Genomic DNA, 14,643 nt, shown 5'->3' with positions numbered 1-14,643 from the left:
CTTGGCTGGAATAGAACCCCTGGACCCTTCGGTCCACAGGCTGACACTATAACCACTGGGCTAAAACAGCTAGGGCTGAAGGGCATCGTGAGGGACACTTTGAGGTTAGCCAGATGGCCTTTATAGGTACAATTTAACCTCAAACAAAGCCTTCTTTTTAAAACTTTTATACTTAGGTCAGAGTTTTCTGTGTCAGTTCTCTCTGTCAGTCTCTCTGTCTCTTTCTGTTTCTGTCTATCTGTCTGTCTCTCTCACATACATAATAATAAATTCATGGACAGGAAATAAAGATGTGCCAAATCTTGTAATAACAACCAAATCTAAGAAAAAGATTCTCTAATAAGGACACCCAGTTAGATGGTGATTACAAGTAATTGGAGTTTGGCTTTGCAAGAACCATGGGCTGGTTTAAATAAGCTAACTTAGATCGAGCAAAGAGAGAGAAATCATAGTCAACATTCTGGAGTGCCTCCTGAAACCCAAGGCCGTGGATGCAGCCTGGCTTCTGAAAGGACTAGCTCCAGCCTGGGAGATTGTCTGTTAGAGTCTTCTCTCCACTTTTTGCTTTTTGTCTTTTCCTGAAAACTGACTTTCTTTGATTTTCTGGTTTGTATGTAGTAAAACAGCCACCCACCCTGCATCTCCCAAAAGGAGTTCAAAGCAGAACTGTACCTTCTTTGTTTTGACTCATCAATGACAGAAATTAGCTATGTGTATTTCAAGCTTGATGAAAAATTCTTGGGAGGGAGAATGTGAACGGTCCACCTTTGGGTCCAGTGAATACCCTTGGCCCAATCAGCTAGGTCAAGAGTATCTTTGTAGGCCCCTGCCTATAAGACTGAAGGTAGGGGTCAGAGAAATTGGCTTGCTTCCCTGAAAAATAGAAGCATGCAATACTCAGAGTAAATGCTAACCCAAAGACATCTATATAAATGGAGAAAGAGTGAATGTGGCGTTGAGTTAAATATTGAAGTATATTCAGTCTATTTCCTTAAGGTGACATTGCATTCCAATCTAAGGTGATGCAAAGGATAATATAATATAATGCCAGTTTCATCAAAGCCATTTAACCACAGATGTACCAATGCCATGCTATCCTTATTACATGTAAAGGTGTGTTCACATCTTATTGGAAAGCATTATGAAGCCCACTTTGAGAAGCAAGCTGAGCCTGGCCGGCATGGCTCAGTGGTTGAGCTTCAACCTATGATCCAAGAGATTGATGTTCGATTCCCAGTCAGGGCACATGCTTGGGTTTCAGCTCAGTCCCCAGAAGGGGGCCTGCAAGAGGCAGCCGTTCAGTGGCTCTCTCATTATTGATGTTTCTATGTTTCTATCTCTCTCTCCCTCTCCCTGAAGTCAATAAAAACATATTTTTAAAAAAAAAAAAGAAAAAAGCTGAATTTTCTTACAAATACATTTAGCTTTTTTGGAATGAAGTACTCCCAGAATTCCATGCTTAAGACAAATTTGAGTAAGTCAAAGCAAAATTTACCATTAATGGGCTAAGGGAAATAGTTCTAAATTATATCAATACTTTTCATATATGGGATGACAAAATGTTACTGTTCAAAATAATGTATGCTAATACAATTCCAAGAAAATACAGAAATATGGTAGAGTGTCTTATATGGGTCTTTCTTGGTTGATGGAGATAGAGAAATGAGACTTGGAAGAGGCTGTAGAGGGAGCTGGAGACGAGGAGGGAGAGGAAACGGGGAAAGGGCTGAAGGGGGAGAGGGAGAGGAAAGGGGGTCTGCTGGGTAAGATCGTCCAAGGAAAGCCCTCAGGCGCTGCCCACTCCTGAGACGGAGAAAGCCGAGGCAAGGATGGTGCGGGTGTGGCCACCCGGACAGCTCTCGAGGCTGGTGGCTGGGACGGTCTCCTGGAGGCTCCTCCGTGGCTGCTACCCAGCTACCTAGAACTTACTGCTTATTTAGCGTGGCTACTTTCTGTCTGCACAGCAGCTTGGCAGGGAAACCACAGCAGAGGCTCAGTTCTCTCAACTTCCTTCATCATCTCTGCCTGAAGAACTCTCGCCGGGACTTTGTACAACGTCTCCTTTTCCCTTTGGACGTCACTCTTGGAAACCTTATTGTTTCTTGGACTGAGAGCTCTTGAGGAAGTGAAGGGGAGCGTCTCTGACATGGGCGAAGGGCAGTCACAAAGGTGAATCAGACGCAAGTCACGCTTAGCGGCCCGCACGCACAGTGTAGCACAGGTGAGAAATGGGCCCCGGGGAGACGCGTAAAGGCCGAAGCACCAAGCCTGAAGGCCTTCTAGCTCCACTGTGGCACTGCTGCTCAGGGGTCAAGCCCTTTTAAAAATAAGTAAATAATTAATTAATTTTGTAGTACTTTATTTTATTTTATTTTTAATTATATTTTATTTTTATTGGTGACATTATTACAGATGTCCCTCATTTCCCCCCCTTTGCCGCCCTCCACCCAGACCTGCCCTCGCCACATTGTTGTCAGTGTCCACGGGCTATGCACATATGCTCTTGGGCTAGTCTCTTCACCTTCTTTCATCCTGCCCACCCCACCTCCCTCCCCTCCGCCATCTGTCAGTCTGTACCCTGTATCCATGTCTCTGGTTCTATTTTGTTCGTCAGTTTATTTTGTTCATTAGATTCCACATGTGAGTGAGATCATATGGTATTTGTCTGTCTCTGACTGGTTTATAATCTCTAGGTCCATCCATGCTGTTGCACAAAAGGTAAGAGATCCTTCCTTCATTTTTACAGCTGCGTAGTGTCCATGGTATGAATGTCCCACAGCTTTTCATCCATCAGCTACTGATGGGCACTGGGGCTGTTTCCAGATCTCAGGTATTATAAACAATGCTGCTATGGACATAGGGGTGCATAGATGCTTTCTGATTAGTGTTTCAGGATTCTTAGGATATATTCCCAGAAGTGGGATCACTGGGTCAAATGGTAGTTCAATTTTTAATTTTTTGAGGACACTCCATCCTGTTTTCCACAGTGGCCGCCCCAGTCTGCACCCCACCAGCCGTGTACTAGGTTCCCCTTTCTCCACACCCTCGCCAGCACGTGTCATTTGTTGATTTGTTGATGGAGCCATTCTGACAGGTGTGAGGCGATACTTCATTGTGGTTTTAACTTGCATCTCTCTGATAATTAGTGACTTTGAGCATTTTTTCATATGTCTCTTGGCCTCTGTGTGTCCTCTTTGCAGAAGTGTCTATTCAGCTCCTCTGTCCATTTTCTAATTGGATTGTTTGTCTCCTGGTGTTGACTTGTATAAGTTCTTTATATATTTTGGAGATTGACCTCTTATCAGATGCATCGTTGGTGGATATGTTCTCCCATACAGTGAATTCTCTTTTCATTTTTTTGATGGTTTCCTTTGCTGTGAAAAATTTTTTAGTTTGATGTGGCCCCATTTGTTTATTTTTCCCTTTGTTTTCCTTGCATTAGGAGATATATCTGCAAAAATATTGACACCAGAGATGTCTGAGATTTTACTGCCTATGTCTTATTCTAGGATTTTTATGAGGTCTTGGGTATAACAATCCAAAGCAGAGTTCACATGAATAAAAACAATTTCTGAAGAAAATGCTCTAGTTACCTAGGCTTCAAAAGGAAAGGTGAGCAAAGCTGAGACGGTCTCTCAAGGAGCATGTCTATGAAAAAATACTTCTTTTGTGATGTTTGGGATGCTGCAAGACTTGAAATTTGAAAGGGTTTGTCTAGACGACTGACTCCTTGTGAACGGCCACAACCTGCGGGTGAGGGATGGAATAAGCTCAAGGGTGAATAAGTAGATGTGGATGGAGGACAAGTCGAAGAAAATCGTGTCTTCATCTCAAACCAGGAGCTTTGTTTTGAGGGATGAACTAAAAGGTTTTCAATAGACTTCTTTTTTTTAAAAATCCTCACATGAGGATGTTTCTTCCATTGCTTTTCAGAGAGAGTGGAAAGGCAGAGGAGAGACAGAGAAACATTGATGAGAGACACACATCCAGTGGTTGCCTTCTGCATGCACCCCGACAGGCCAGGGCAACACTATTTTCCTTAATAAATATTTTATAACATTCTCTTTACTATCCTATAATGAAATTCATTGATCACATAACCTACCTATACAAGAAATTAAAAATTCCACTATATTATACTAATCATATTGAGGAGAAATGAGAGTCATTCTATCTTTAGTCTAATATGCACGTAAGTGGGCATGGCTGAACTAGAAGACAGAGAAGCTGTAATATGGGGGCTGTCCCTGCAGATGGAAACAGTCTGTGCCTCTCTGGAGATTCGAAATCATGAATGGCATTGCCTTCGATGATGTAATTTTCTCCTGTGGTGAAAAATCTTTTCTAAAGCTCCAAAAAAAAAAAAAAAGTTCTACTTCCCCTCAATTTTCACGGTAGCTGCATTTCTGGAAAATTCAATACATACTAAAACTGTACACAAAGTACTTTGGGTATCTATGAAAAACAGAGTTAGGCTTCAGGCGCAGATTTTACCTGCATTCTGGACTGGTGGGATGTTTGCAAGTTATGTAGGATGGGGACAATTTTCTGTGCAGCACTGTCCTGGGTATTACAGAGCTTCTAGTCACCTCAACTTCTCTCCACTAAATAAAGCGCGCTCCAAACAGACGACGCCAAGTGCTTCCCCCTGTGCTTAACTTCCTAAGGTCTGCACCACTCTCCACTCCTGGAGACCCACTGTCGCATGGGCTGGAAGGGCCCCGAGGAGTCTCGTCCTGTGGTTTCCAAGTGTTTGTCTAAGGAGCAGTTGGCAGCTCTTTAAACATACAGATTCCCACATACCAGCTAGAGTCTGTTCAGGAGCTAGAGCTTTAGACGGTTGAGGAGACTCGGGCACAGCCAGGTCTGAGGCCCACTGACCCAGCCGTTCCCCTTGATGCATAAGGTAGCTTTTCCTTAACAGGCCAGTGGCGGCTCAGCCTGGGTTTGCAGGAGCAGGGTTTCAGGGCCAGTTTGCTCCCCAGTTCCCTCGTTAGCCCAAAAGGCAGGTGCTGAATGGAGCAGCTGGACCAAGCGCTACCCAGATGCTTCTGGGTCCTGGGCGCGGCTGCCCTGGAGCCCGCCGGCTGGTGAGCTGGGCGCCGCCTTCTCCGCCCTTCTTCGCACGCCCAGGCCCTGCGCTGTCAAGGGGGAGAAGCCCCCTCTCAGGGCTTCATCTTCTGATGTCGCATGGGCTGAGCCAGCTTTCCGCCTGCCTTTAGAAGGACCCAGGGCGGGAAAGTGGTCCTAAAGCTGACGACCTGCACGTCTGCACGGACAGGGCACGTGAGACAAAGTAGACGGCTGAGGGAACACGTAACTGTGTGGAAGAACTGGGGCAAAGAACGTAAAATATTATTAAATGGAAAGGATGAAAATGCTGAAGTCAGGTACCAGGACTGTCACGGTGCAGAGTTAGTGTTTCATTCATTCATTCGTTCATTCATTCACTCAGCAGATAATTTAAAGGCACTGGCACATTCACGCTTTCCTCCAGACAGTGGTAACACAGCACTGAGGAAAACAGGCCCGAACCCTTCCTGCGTGGCGCTCACCTTCTAGAAAGAACAGATAGTTAATGAACAAAGTCACAGAGTAACACTGTTAGACGGTGACACATGCCATGAGGCACCAGCTGGGGAGGGCCATGTGGCACATACGTGGGGGTGCACTTGTGCGTGTGACATCTAACCGCCTGCAGTGCTGATTTGGCAAGAGGAGAGACTGCTTTGGCAGTAGTGATCTGGAGTTTAGCAGTGAGGGGGGCGGGAAAGAGAGTCTGCAGTTGTCAAGACAGGAAATGATTCAAGCCTGGGTAAAACGTTTTAACAATGAAAAACAAAGAGCAACAGAACCTCTCTGGCCATGGTAATAATTAAATTTCTGCATTTACGTAAGGATGTTGAGAAACTTCTGGTTGCAGTTGACCTTTTGTTTCCTTCAAGTCCCTCGTTACCTCTGAGTGCTATTAGATTTCAGTTCCTGGTAGCCCTTCACGATACCGACCGAGCTCACTGTCCCATCACAAGAGCAAGCTGTGTACACTTGTCCCACTTGGTTCCTGTAGACTTGAGTGTTTGTGCAGAAACACCCTGCTTTTTCAATGGGTTTTGGTTGGTGTTTTTGGAATGGGGAATTTATCAGCTGCGGGAACCACTGTGACTCTTTTAGCCAGAAATACTGATCCACTCTTTACCAGAAAATACCCTGTTCCAAAATGACATCACACTAGAAGTTTATGCCTAATAAAACTTCTGAAATATTTGCTTATTTGCATAATGTTATGCGGTTACAAATACTGTCTGGGCCATTGATTATCTGTAATTTTCTCAATAACTTGCTGGTGTAACTGGGCAGGGATTTTTAAAGCTATTTGGAGGTTCAGAAAGCTTGAGTAAGTTACCCAAATAAAACAGACGTGTGACAAATAACGATCACCTCTACCACTCTCGATGTCAGACAGTGATTAAATGCGTTTTAACATATTAACCTATTCAGTCCTCACAACAATCCGATAACGTAAAGACTATTAGTAACATTACTTTCCTGTCAAGGAGACTAAGACAGAGAGAAGTTAAGCTGCTCAGGACTACAGGGCTAGTAGCAGCTCCTAGAATCTCAGGGTGTTCTTTGCTTCAGACGGTGACACCACAACAGTGACAGGAGCAGCGTGAGCGGGACCCACAGTTAGCTTCGGGGAGTGAGCGGCGCCCCGGTTTGGTTATTTAACTCACTGGATAATCTGAGGTAAGCGCCTTAAATTGTCTGGAATGTGTGCTTCTATCTGTGAAACGAGGTAGGGATACTGTTCTTCGTGTGGTGAGCATGAAACACGATGTCCTACTAAAGAATCTAACTCATTCCAGACACGTAATAGGTGCTTGGTATTTATACGCCTTCGTCCTACATAAAAGATCAATTATTAGGTCTGGGTCAGGTGAATAGTTAGGCATGTTTTGGAGAAATAAATTGGAAATGGCAGAAGTGGTTTTGCATGCCCTCTGAAAGATTCAAAGGGGCCTGTGCTACCTAAAAGAGCAGTTAAGACCTCAGCGAGGAGCTAGGGCATGATTCACAGGCTGCTGCCTGCGAAATACCACCTCTAAGCCTGGTAACAGGTGAAGCTTGGTAGTGGGGCGATTTTCCCGTCAGCCTTCTTGATGTGCTTGGTGCTTGCTCCTGGGAAGACTCTCCTGTGAACCACACAGTGGTCTTCACAGGCCTGCAAAAGATGTATGTAGAATAGCAGTTCTCAAACTTATGGTCTAAGGACACTTTTATACTCTTAAATTATTGAAATTATTGAGGGCTTTAAAAAGATTTGTTTCCATGGTTAAATGGAAATAAAAACAAATTTAAAAGTGAATTTTTATTGATAATTTAAAATAACAATAAATTCATTACCTTTACCATAAATAACACTCCATTTATAAAATATGTATTTTGAAAACAAAATAATTTAGGAAAGTGCATTGCTTTACATTGACATGGAAATCTCTTCAACATCTGTGTCCGCAGAAGATGCATGTTCGCTGCTTCTGCCCTCGGCTTTTGAGATGTGTGTGTTGCGAGGCCTCTGACATGTGCACCGTGGGCGAAGGAACTCTGTCTGAGCTATTACTAAAGTGGTTTTGTCTTGTGGACCCTTGAAAGGCTCTCAGGGACCTTTGAGGGACACTTGTGCAGAATACCTTTTCTCTTTCACATTTTCAAACATTCTTAGAATTTCCCCTCGACTTCTCCCTCCTCGTGGCTGTGTGCAGCCAGCCAGTCACAGCCGCTAGTAATTCATTCTTCTGAGGTCTTGGGCTTGGCAAACCTGGAGGTAGAGGACTGTGTTCTTCGGACTTCACGTGTCTCCTTCCCTGCCCCTCCCCTTCCTTCCCTGCCTTCTCCTGCTTACCTGCTCTTCCCTCCCCCGTCCTTGTGACACACCTGGGGCCTTTCCATCCGGCCTGGGCCTCACAGCCGGTCCCTCTTCCTCCAGGACGGCTGCCCGGCTGTCCAACTGACAGCACCCACAGTTTACTTCCTCAAAAGTCTTGGTCTTGCCTAACATTTATTAATTCTGGGCTATGTTTTATAAGTATTTCAAAAACTTTCCAAGCAAAATTCAAAGAAAAATTTTTTGAGGCATGTAAAAAAAGTTAGGCATGTTCACGGCCGGCTTTGGAAACTATGTAGCGGAAATCTGCTGCCAGCCAGGACTGAACGTAGGGCCTGGATTTGCTTTCTCCCAGACACAGCCCCTGAAACTGAATAAAGTACATGGAACTAGAGTGTTTAAGATGTTTAAACCAGCCATTGAGGTTCAGTGGTTCCTAAGAAACAGGAACCAACAGAGGTGAGCCCTATGATTGCCCCTGCTTGCTGACTTGAAAGGGTGTCCAGGACACCGAAGAGTTTACAGCCATTTCCACAGTGAGGGGACCCAGGCACACTCGAGACAGAGCTGAGAGAGCTAAGGGAGCTAGAAGGGGCTCCAGGTCGCTGGAAGGGTGCCGGAGCGGAGAGAGTGGCAACCACAGAGGACCTCAGCTCTGCAGAGGGTCCCCTTTAGAATTCAGCAGTGTAGCAATCAGTGCAGATGTGTGAGAAGGTGACCCAAGGCCAAAAAAAAAACTAAAGAATTAGGTAAAATAGTAGACAGTACAGTAGGCCAGGAATAATTTCCATTCTTACCTGCCAGACTGGAAAACCTCACAATCCACAGGCATTCAAAAGAAGCCTGAGAAAGATCCTGCTCTGGCACTCAGCGTGAGCCCCAGAACACAGCTGCTGTGGCCTGCAAACAAGCCATCAGAGTAACACTCAAGCAGTGTTTCTAAGAACTCAGCTGTGTTCCCAAACACAAAAACATCCAGCATCCAAAAAGTTAAACTCCACAACACTTGACATGTAATGCAAAATTACCATGGCCCTGGCTGGTGTGGCTCAGTGGTAAGAGTGTCATGGGTTCGATTCCCGGTCAAGGGCATGTACCTGGGTTGCAGGTTCAATACCCCGGCCCCGGTAGGGCATGAGTTGGAGGCAACCATTGATGTGTCTCTCTTACATCTATGTTTCTCTCTCTCTCCCTTCCTCGATCCTCCCTTCTACTCTCTCTAAAAGCTAATGGAAAAAATACCCTCCGGTTCAGATTAACAACAACAACAAAATTACCATGTGTGCAAAGAGCAAGAAAGTAAGGAGAAAAATCAAAACCAACTAAAAACACATACGTATTATTAGCAGATGAGGACATTAGAACAGTTATTATAATTGTATTTTATATGTTCAAAGAGCTACATAGATAAATGAAAGATGAAAAAAAAAAAGATCCACCTGTAATTTTTTTTTCCTTTTTTTTTTTTCTCATTCTCACCCGAGGATATTTTTCCCATTGCTTTTCAGAGAGAGTGGAAGGGGGAGAGAGAGAGAGAAAGAAACATGGGTGTGAGAGAGACACATCGACTGGTCGCCTCCCGCGCACACCCTGACTGGGGCCGGGGGTGAAGCCTGCAGCTGAGGCACATGCCTTTCGCCAGAACTGAACCCTGAACCCTTCAGTCTGTGGGCCAATGCTCTAACCACCGAGCCAAACCTGCCAGGGCCCCACTGGTAACTTAGAGATGAAAACCACAATATTTGATATAAAAAATATACTGGATGAGATGAACAACAGATTAGACATGCAGAAGATAGATGAATGAATTTAAAGACAAAGCAATACAAACTATCAAAATGAAACAGGAGGAAAAACAAACAAACAAAGCATCAGTAAACTGCAGGACAATTTCAAGCAGCCAAGTAATCCAAGCCCCCAAAACGAAGGGAGGGAAGGTGACAGAAGAAATATTAGAAACGAATGGCCCAAACTTTTCAAATTGGATGAAAATTGTAAACCCACAGATCCAGGAAGCTCAGTGACCCCCAAGAAACACAAAGAAAATTACACCAAGTTTCATCATAATCAAATTCCTTAAAGTGATAAAGAAAAAAATCTTAAAAGCAGCCAGAGAAAAAAACATACCTGCAGAGGAATCAGTATGACAAGACAGGAGACTTCTCACGGGAACAATGCAAGCCAGAAGACTCTGGAGCCTTCTTTCTAAAGTACTGAAAGAAAAAACCTGCCAACCTAGAAATCTATGCACAGTAAAAATATCCTTTAAAAATAAGGCAAAATCAAAGTGTTTCAAACATAAAAATCTGAATTCCTGACCTGCAGACCTCCACTACAAAAATATTCAATGGAATCCTTTGGCAGAAGGAAAATGAAAAAGCTCTGGATATATCCAAAGAACAAAGAGCACTAGAAATGGCAATAAAATTATTACTTAAATTTCAAAGAAGATGAACTCTTTAAGTAGAAGTAATAATAATGTAATGTTAGGCTGATAACATATGTAAAAATAAAATGAGTGACAAAAATAGCACAAAGGCCAGGAAGGGAGAAGGGAGGTAGAGTATTGTCAGGCTCTCATCTGTGAACTGATATGTCACATATGCAGAAATTCTCAGCACTAAATGCCTAATTAAAAAAGCAGAAAAGTGCCAAATCAATGACGACAGCCTCCAGCTTAAGTAACTAGTAAAGAAGAATAAATTACACCCAAAGCGAGCAGGGCATGAGAAAAAGAGCAAAGCAGAAGGCAATTAAGTAGAAAACAGAAACACAATAGAAACGGCTAGTGACACCAAAAGCTGATTCCTTGAGATCAATAAAATTGACAAGTGAATATTGAACAAGAATGATGAAGAATTACCTACCAGGAATTAGGTGATATCACTGCACTACCCTACAAATATTAAAAAATAATAACAGAACATTAGGAAAAATTATGCAAAAAAAAAATTGAAACTGAAGTGAAATGGACAAATTCTTTTCTTATTTTTATTTATTTATTTATTTATTTATTTATTTATTTTTATTTTCCATCACCAATTATCCAAATATTATGCAAAATATTTACTCCTTTCATTTTCTGGAAGAGTTTTTGCAGAATGGATATTAGTTCTTCCTAGGTGTTTGGTGGAATTCATTAGCCTAGGAAGTTGTTTGGGCCTGAAGTTTTCTTTGTGAGATTTTTAACTACAAATTCAATTTCTTCAATAGAGGGCTATTCAGGGTATCTATTTCTTCTTGACTTAGGTGCCTTTCAAAGGATTTGTCCACAGTAAATATTTTCCAGCTCATGAGTTCTGCCCAACTCCATGAGGCTAGCATTGCTCACATATCAAAACCAAACAGGAGATGACAAGAAAAGCAGACTGCAGACCAGGATTCCTCAGGAGGGGTGGGTTAGCAGGGCTGACTTAGCTGAGCAACGAGAGACAGGCTGCATGACATGGTTGATTGAGAGGAAAGGGGAAGGTGTGAAGACGATTTTTGCTCAGGTATAAATTTCAAAAGAGCAGATTGTCTATTTTGGATGGAAACTAGCTTGCGAGAGAGTGACACCTGTTCCAGACTTTAGAGCAACAATATCCAGAGGTGGAGACATTCAAGGCTGTGCTGTTCAATGTGGAAGCCATTAATGATGTGTGGCTAGTGCAGCTCAGGAACTGGATTTTTAACTTTATTTAAGTATAAATAATTTAAACAGCTTCATGTTTCTAAAAGTACATGAATCAGATAACATAAATCTGGAGGAATGTGCCTTCAGAGAGCCCACGCCTAAGTCACACTCAAGGGAACTTCTCTGTTTCCTGACCAAAAGTCTGGTCCAGTCTGGATTCTGAATCTTTTATGCCATTACTGGGGCATTGAGATCTCAGGCTCCTACTATTGCACTCCAGGCTCAGTAGAATTGGCCTCCTCTGAGGACAATGCCAGCTGTGTTCTGGACTGTAAGCTGCACTCTTCAGCTGATCTAACTATCCCAGAGTAGGAACAGATCAGCACCCACCATCCAAGCTCTCAATTCAGTGATTTGCTTATGAGGACGTGAGAGGCCAAGAAATCACTGCTACTATGGCCTCTTCTCCCAACCCTTGAGCCAAGGCTCAGAACTGTCCCCGCTCCCACCCTCCGTCAGGGCAGCCACGGATAAATTATTGTTGGGCAGCAGTTCTCGTACTGCTGAGTTGTTGCCAAATTGCTCTGAGAAGAGGAGAGAAAGGAATAGTTGAGTGTGAACATAATCTTTGGACATTAGGTAAATGCATCGACAAATAAGACGTTCCTGAGTCTGACCAGATTTTCCCTCCTGCCTCTGTTGTCAGAAGTAGTGACCTGCTCTCTCCTCTTCAACTGGTTTTGCCAGTGGAGGCTGATTTCTCGTGGGTGGTCCTATTTCTTGGAAAGTCATCAAATAACGACTCTAGAAATTAAATTATTCTCGCAGTTAGCATTTGCTGGAAAGAACAAGGTTATAGTTATTTTTTTCATTCTAAAAATGTTTGCCTAAAAATGCTAAGTATGTTTAAAGCCAAATCCATATGACCATCTCCTAAGTCTCATTTTTCCTTTATTTCCTGGTGAGACAGTCATGGGAATAATTTTAAGAAAGTCCTCTGTAACTGGGCTGTGCTTAGAGGCGATGCTGGAGAAGGTGTCGTTTTAATCTGAGAGACCATGCAGGCTAGGCTGACTCTATGTGGTACAGCTGGGCCATGGAAAATCATGACACATTTCTGAGTATGAAACACACTGACTTAAAACAGCAACCTGTTATTATCTGTTATGGTTTTGTGGGCTGAGGGACTCAGCTGGGTGGTTTTCCCGTGGGGCCTGCCCCATGGACACAATCAGAGAGTGGCTGGTTAAGGCTGACCCCAAGACGGAGCCCTCTCATGACTCGAGTTGGCCAGGCTGACAGCTGGGGCTGCGGACTGCAATGCCTGCAGGTGGCTGGGGGTGCAGAATGGGTGGCAGTCTCAGCACAGTAAGGCTTCCTGCTGGCAGCCCCAGGCACCGAGAGAGTGTCCCGAGAGAGTGTCACCACCGAGAGAGTGTTCCAAGAAACCTGGGGAGGAGCTGGAAGGCTTTTTCATGCTCTGGACTCGGAAGGCCCAGAAAGTCAATCCCACCTCGTTCGTTGGTCGAAATTGGTTGAGTAAGTCACTGGGGCCACCCCAGGTTCAAGGGGAGAGAAATTAGACTTCACTTCTTAGACAGAGGAGTAAAGAATTTGCAGCCATCTTTAACCTACCACAGCGATGACATTAAAAGGAAACCACTTAGAGAAAATAAATTGATGGCTTTATTCAGAAAGAATCAGAGAGTTAGAAAGTGCATTTGGAAAAGGGAAAGTGGCAAAACTTAGAGACAAATTACAGAACCAATAAAGGTGAAATGTGTAGGAATATAGGGAAAGAATTTTATATTTTAAAATTACTTTAAGGAAGGCAGTGCTCTTACTAGGTGGCTTGCAAATGACTAAGCACAAAGGTTCTGGTAGGCATTCCTGGGCAGCGTGGGCATGCTCAGAAGCCTTTCGGAGGGTTTGGTTATTGGAGCTTTACCGCTCATGTGGCAAAGCAATCGTCACATCAGGGAGCCGGCAGCAGACAGGGCTGCAGGCCGTCTGTGGGTGCAGCGGTTCTTGGAAGCTCCCTGCGCTCCTGGGCCGGCTGGTGCGCAGCTCCAGTGTCAGTGGGAAAAGCCAGCCGCAGGAGGCCCTTCCCAGCACCGGCCTCACCGAGTGTGAGTAAAGCTGCAGTTAGCGCAGCAAGTTGGCTGGGCTGCCCGCCATGCCCGTCCTGTCTTCCACCCCCCCAAAGGAGGTTAAGAAATAGGGTATTGCCCATGGCAGTTTTATCTTGATTTACACTTTCTCAGCCACTCTCATCTCCAGGCCACAGGAGACTTTCTCATTTGTTGAGATCTTGCAGTCAGAGGAGTCTGAGTAGAAAGCTGATCATAGAAACCCACATCCAACTGCTTAGAGAAAGGGAGAGTGTGGAGCTGATTAAAACTGAGAAGTTTCCATGATGAAAACTAATAAAAGGCTTAAAAAGTGGTTATTTGGAGGTCAGCACATGGAAAATGTGTGAAAAGAGCAGAAAACTAGGCTGCGAAGGAAGTCCATCTAGGACAGTGGTTTAAAACGACCTCAGGGAACACTGTGGTTCTGTGAGCAGTTACTGGCAGTTCCATAAATAGCAAAAAATAGCTGTAGCAAGAATCACAGAGGCCCTGTGGGTAAAAATGTAATTTCTTTATTTTCCACAATTAAAGTCAACTTATCTCATGAATCTTCATTTCCATCTGGTGCCAGGAAAAAAGTCTTGCTGATTCAGTTGTTTAGTCTCCACTGTTACTCTACTCTTTGGGGTAACAGCACAATCTATTCAAAAATCTTCCCTCTCCAACCCCCTTTTTGTCTCTGGATGGTAACTGGAGTTCTTCGGAAGTGGTGGAGGAGAAGGGCCTGGGCAAGGCTTAAGCCGGGTTCTGGCATCGGGGAGCGGTTCTGTCCGTAGGTCATCTCTGGACTTACTAACCTCGGCTGGCATCACGCTTGCCCTACAGTCCTCAGCTACAGGGGCTCAGGGCTACACCCTGGGAGCCCAGCTATGCTCCTCTCTTCCAGGATTCCCCTCAGGAGGAGGCCAGGGTTCTCCTGCTTGATGTGGTGAAGAATGGGGGGCCGGGCCACCTCTCAGACACCTTCCAGGGTTGATGAACACCAGTCACCTCCCCTCTGCGTATCTCCC

This window comes from Miniopterus natalensis, chromosome 13 (genome assembly GCF_054644295.1).
Source record: "Miniopterus natalensis isolate mMinNat1 chromosome 13, mMinNat1.hap1, whole genome shotgun sequence".
Taxonomy (NCBI): domain Eukaryota; kingdom Metazoa; phylum Chordata; class Mammalia; order Chiroptera; family Miniopteridae; genus Miniopterus; species Miniopterus natalensis.
This window is presented reverse-complemented; position numbering follows the sequence as displayed.